Below are 6267 nucleotides of genomic sequence, written 5' to 3'. Positions count from 1 at the left end.
ACCTCCCATTCATCTTTCTTAGGTGATGAACAGTCTGGTCGGTCCATGGGTGTAGTCTTGCCTGTGTCGATCGATGGTACAGGTACTCTGTCGGTCGATACTGGTGGCGTAGCCTCTTTCTCAAGCATGGTCAATATGTTTCCAAGCTCCACTCTTATCTTAGCCATATCATTCTGGAAGCCCTTGTAACTGACATCCAAAGGCTGGAAAGTGTCTTCCACCAATGTGAGCATGTTTGTCTCAAGGTGCGCCTGAGCTCTCCATACATCAGTCACCATATCATCTACCTCCTCTCTACTGTAGGGCACTGGTGGTGGTGTGTATGCATGGTAAAGGCGTGTGTGTTTTGGAAGGCGTAAGCAACCCTGTAAAAAAGGGATGCTCTATCTAAAAGCCTCTTTACTTGCTCCTTGGTAACATGGATGATCTCACCATCAACTCCTCTAGCATAGCCAAACTCATCTCTGTAGACACCATATTCATCCTTAGCCTCCCACTTGAATCTCTTGGATCCATCAGTATTGAAGGCACATCGTCCAAACTCCAATCGTCTGTCGGGCGAACTGACTCTTGGTCTATCGATCGATCCGGGATATCCGCCGTCGATCGATGGTGTTGAAACGATGTCGATCGATGGTGTTCGTCGAAGTGGACTGAAGTGTTGAGGAACTGGATCCTCCCTTGTGTTGGTGTTGTGGTTGTCATGGACGTGATTTAGGATGTCAGGATGGCTACGTTGCTGTGTGAACAGGTTTTCTGGTCCATTAGCAACTTGGAGGATGTCTTCTATGTCTTCTCTGGTTATGTGCAGAACTCTTCCATCCATAGCTCTTGCATAGCCATTTGTGTCCCTGAAAATTCCAAATTCATCAGGTGTTAGTGAAACGTTCCTGATATCGTGAGGTTCATGAGATCTCGCTTGAGCTCTGTTTAAGGTGTCGATCGATGGGTGTGTGGTGGTGACGATCGATGGTGCACGTCTAGCTGCACGGTTGGATCAATTGAACATGTTGTTGCAGTCTTCCATTGATGAATCTCTGAATGCTGGAAGCTGCTGGGTAGAAGGTGAAAAGTTTTGAATTTTCGCGGCTTGAGTTGTCAACCTTTTATACCCATGTGTTGCCCTAATCGGTGAAATTCCGATTTTGTCCTTCAAGTCGTCCGGGTTAATATCGATCGATATGATACTGGCAATGTCGATCGATGGACGATGTCGTTTTGCAGGATGAAGTAGATAATCGATCGATGGTGGGCGTTTGATGTCGATCGATTGTGGGAATCGAATTGCAAATCTGTCATTCTCCAAGTAATTTTCCCAAGCTCTCTCTTCCCAATAGTTTGCATCATGTTCTTCACTGTGGTCTCCACTGTGGGAAGAGGTGGCTATGTCTACTGCAAAACTCTCATGAAATCCGCTATCTGCCCAACTCCTTACTGAGTAATCATCTTCCTTCTGGTTGGGTGGGATGGCGAAATTCGGGTAACAATGATCTGGTAGATCGAGTTCATCATCTGGTGGGTCTCTGTCGATCGATGATCCATAGTTGTTGTCGATCTCCTCTGATTTGTACGTGTCGATCGATGACGTTAAAGTACTGTCGATCGATCCCGAGTACTCTGTCTCGTACTCGACTTCACAATGACAAACTGCGATGATACCAGTATCATCTTCTTTTACCACTGGTTTGGCTGGTGGTTTGCCAAGCTTGACAGGGTCGTAGTGGATCTCTGGATCTATCATAGTCAAGCACATCCTGTTGGTGTTCATGTCACATATGGCTCCTACTGTAGCCATAAATGCTCTTCCAAGTAAGAGGAAAGAGTTTCAATTTAGCTTGATGTCTAGGACATGAAAATCCACAGGGACGATAGCATCACCAATATGTACCTCTAGGTCTTTGATGAAGCCTCCAGAGTTTATCTGAGAGTAATCCACGAAAGTAAAGATCTATGGTGAAGGATCTACTTGCAGGCCCAGATGGTCTGCCATGACCTTTGGTAAGATGCTGAGTGATGAACCAGTGTCACATAGTGCATGAGGAAATTCAATCCCTTGTATCACACAGGGTATTACAAACTTCCCAGGATCACTCTTCTTTGGCAAAGTAATATTCTTCCGCATATCTTCTCTGACATTGTCAAACCTTCTCCTAATGTCAGTTCAGTCTCCCTTGTTTCTCTAAAGAACATCCACAATCTCCTTGTGAAATAAACCTCCTCAAAAGGTTTCTCTGGTGGGATTCCGATAACTCTCTTAGTGAAACCATCAATCTCCTTTTCATTAGCTTCCCTCTTAAGGTTCTTAGTAATCTTCTCCTTCCTACTCCTTAACCTTCTTCCTTCAGTTCCCTCTGATGTAGGTGTAGTGTCTGAAAGGTTACCAGTGATTTCGGTAGGGTTAGCTTGTGGTTTCGGTGTGGGTCTGAGTTCAGTGATTCGGTTGCTGTCTATCAATGGTAGTTGCACTCGGTATGTGAGAGGTGCGTGTCGATCGATAGGTGGAGAAAATGGTCGATCGATACGGTTCTATTCTTTGTGTCGATCGATGAGTGGCTCGTCTCGTCGGTCGATATCTTCGTAGGTGTGGGTGGGTGGGTATGGATGAGAAGCCGTGAATTCAGCATGTGTCAATATCCTAACCGCTTTGCAATCCGCAAGCGTGTCCGGAAAAGACATCGTCGATGTCGATCGATGTGGACTAGTTGGTGTCGATCGAAACCATTGTGATCCACCGAGACTTAGTGAACTTTCCACTTCAAAGTCTCCTTCTTGTAGCTTCTCCTGTTTCACCACTTGCCAGAAATCATTATCTATGATAGCATTGACGTGGTGTTTCCTATTTCCTTCCCCACTTCTTAGAAGTTCCAATCCTCCTGATAGAGTCTTCAGTCTGGACAATCTGTGTCTCAAGTTTCTCAACTTGAGTGCAGATGGTGTCTATCCTCGTGGTCAGATTGTTGAAGACAGAATCAATCTTCCCATTGAAGTCTACTGTAAGCTTCTGCTGACCTTCCAGAACTCTATCAATCATGGCATCAAACTTACTCTCCTGAGTGGGTGGCGGTGGGTTTTGGTAAGCTGAGTTGCCGTAGTTCCTTGTGTTGGTGAAGGGTTTCTGATACTGTGAACTCTGGTTGTAGTTACTCTTCTGACCACTGCCAAAAAAAGTTTCTGTTTCCACTCTGGTGTCCATATCTCTGAAATCCAGTACCTCCAATGTAGTTCACATCTTCCTCTGTATCATCCTCTCTAGCCTCTCCTTCTTCAGCTGAGCAGACTGGCTGCCCCAGAAATGCATGTAAAGCATCTATCTTGGCTCTGACTTCATTCATCTGGTCTTCCCCGATGGCTGCAACCGATTTCTTCTTGTCAGAGTCAGTGTTCTTGGTGCTGCTGCTGTTGGCTAGGTTCTCAATAAGTCTCACAGCCTCTATTGGATTCCTAGTGTTGAAGTTCCCCTCACTAGCAGTATCAAGAGCCATCTGATACCGTAAGGCGATACCTCTGTAGAAAGTGCTTAACAGCTGCACTTCATTGAATCCATGGTGTGGACAGTCTCGCTGGAAGAACTTGAATCTGATCCACGCGTCTTTAAAAGTCTCACTAGGCTTTTGCGCGAAAGTGGCGATTTTACTTCTTAAGTCTTCAGCGCGTGCCTCATCAAAGAAATTACGCAGGAATGCGTTTTTGATGTCGGCCCAGGATGTCAGTGATCCTGTAGGTAGCTGCTTGAGCCAGTGCGAAGCTTCTCCAATCAGTGAGTATTTGAAGAGCTTGCAGAGTAGGTAGTCCTCGGGGACTCCATCCATACGAATAGCAGCGATAAGATCCTCGAACCTCTCCAGATGGTCCATAGGATGCTCGTGTGATTGCCCAGAATAAGGTATCTGAGACACGAGAGAGTAGTACTGAGGCTTGAGCTCGAAGTTCGGCTTCTGAATCTCTGGAAGTCGGATAGCTGATCTGTTGGTGTAGTACTCGTCTGGACGGTTATAGTTTGCCAACGATCGTGTTTGAGCTTCTCCTGTAGCCTCAGCTTCAGGCTCAGGGATTATGTTTCCATGGGCATCTAGTTTCTGACCTGTTGCATTACGCAGATGACCATCTTGGTCATACAGGTTTCCATTCTCGCCCTGCGTGAGAATAACAATCGCGACCATGCTTCGCGGATTAGTGTCGATCGATATATGGTTAGAAGTATCAAACGATGTGGATCGGCGAACGGTATCGGTCGACGGTTGAACGTGAGTATCAGTCGACGGTGTTGCGTTTCTGTCGATCGATGCGGAGCGTAGGTCTTTGCGGATTGAACGTTCCAAGTGTGCAGGATCCTTTGAGAATAAAAGTTGATTTCCCCTGTTGCTTCTGGTACTGCTGGGCATGTACCTGAAAAGACAAGAAAAAAAAATTAAATAAGAAAAGGGGGTAAAAGAAAAACCTAAGATTAATAAGATTAAATCTAATGGCGATCAAAGCTCCCCGACAACGGCGCCAAATTTGATAGTGCTTAAATTACCCAGTAGAGCTTACTCTCTCAAATAAGAGGTACAGCTGTAGTACTTAGGGATCGAATCACGAGGAGCTAGGGAACCAATTAAATGAAATCTACTAATAAATCCTAGGCAAGGTTGGTTTATATGATATAAATGAAAATAACAATTCCTAAAATGAGCAAGGTAGTTGCTCTAACTAACAATAAGATGGGTTGTTTAAATGGGATAAAGAGTGCTAGACATAGGGTTTCTATTCAGGAATGGAGATTATAATCTCTATAAATGCTTTAATAAGTTGCTTGCATGATACTATAGATCTCAGCCGCTTAACATATGTGATGAATCACTGGTTAAAATATCTAGATCTCTGGCCACACATTTCGCATGATGACACAGAAAAAGAGTCGGTCGATATCCTTTTGAGATATCGAGCGATACACCTTTCGCGGCGCCGATCGATTCACCTGTCGGGATATCAATCAACGGCTTCTAGATCTGCCTAGGGGCGAGCCGAATATGACCACAAGGTCTCAAGGAGGAACTGTCGTTCTTCTCAACGGGAAACAGGCATCGCTCAAATGGATAATTCAAGATAATATAAGATCCTAGTGATCTACGTTCTAGTTAGCTAATCTAAAACAAGCATAGGGTACAATCCATTTGATGAGTATCACAACTTAGCAATTATAGTTTGGGGCTAATCCCACAATCCTATTTAAACCCTAGATCTAACAAGTAGACTACTCAGACATAGCTAAGCAATTCATGACAATAGATATATGAAAGAATTTCATAGATAGAATAAAGTAGAAATACAAAAGGAGATGAGAAATCTCTCCAATCTCTCTCAAACAAATAAAACTCTAGTCTCTCTCTCACACTCTCTGCTTTGAGGGTTGTTAAAAGCTTCAAGCTTCAAGGTCTCGAACTCCTCCGTCAAAAACACTTAGCAGAAGTATTTAAGCATTTCCATTAGGTTAAAAACTCGTCAGGGGTAATCTTGTAATTTGGTGAAGTCTTGGTGAAGTAGTCGGCTAAACCATTTCGTCCTCGATATCGATCGACAACACTGAACGTGTATCGATCGATTATAATCTTCTAGTACACGGATCTTCTCAGCTACATCGATCGACAACTCGGGATGAGTATCAATCGATTACAATCGCAATGTTGACTTCCGACTTAGTCTTGAATGGTCAACTCGGGTGTATCATCTCTTGTACTCCAAAATGCTCCAAAAACATCACTTTCTCACAAAATGCTCCTGAACTTGAAAACATACCTAACAGACTAGAAATAAGATTAAATATATAATAAAATACTAGTATACCATGGTTAAAAACGGGTAAAATCCATGGTATATCAGTAGCCGAAGCACGTTGTCATGTTGTTGTCACGCTTATACGCAGATTCGGAATAAAACCCTTCTTGCTCTCTTTTTTTCGATTTATATTTTATTTTTCCGTTGTTATCGTGTTCTGATTGCTTGACGTGTTGTTTCTCAGAAATTCGGGACCTTCTGGGAAATTAGGGTTTTCCTACTTTCCTCAAATATATGAAATATTGACGGTGCGAATTTCGGTTCCCACAAGGCTCTACTTTCAAACCCAGTTGGTCTGCCATAAAATTTGGTAAGATGCTGACTGAAGAACAAGTGTCACATAGTGCATGAGGAAACTCAATACCTTTTACCATACATGGTATTGCAAACTTTCCAGGATCACTCTTCTTCTTCAATGTGATCCTCTGCATCATGTTTTCTCTGACTGTGTCA

At 43.6% G+C, this 6267-nt stretch overlaps 1 non-coding gene across 1 annotated transcript; it reads left to right on the top strand.

Moving 5' to 3' along the window:
- Positions 1-3537: 3537 nt before the first annotated feature.
- On the top strand, positions 3538-3645 carry LOC130512155 (small nucleolar RNA R71). Its single transcript, XR_008945715.1, has one exon. It is a non-coding gene; the product is annotated as a small nucleolar RNA R71 (small nucleolar RNA).
- Positions 3646-6267: the final 2622 nt, after the last annotated feature.

The sequence above is a fragment of the Raphanus sativus genome, chromosome 4 (genome assembly GCF_000801105.2).
Source record: "Raphanus sativus cultivar WK10039 chromosome 4, ASM80110v3, whole genome shotgun sequence".
Classification (NCBI taxonomy): Eukaryota; Viridiplantae; Streptophyta; class Magnoliopsida; order Brassicales; family Brassicaceae; genus Raphanus; species Raphanus sativus.
Note: the sequence above shows the minus strand (reverse complement) of the source record. Positions and strands in the feature narration are given on the sequence as shown.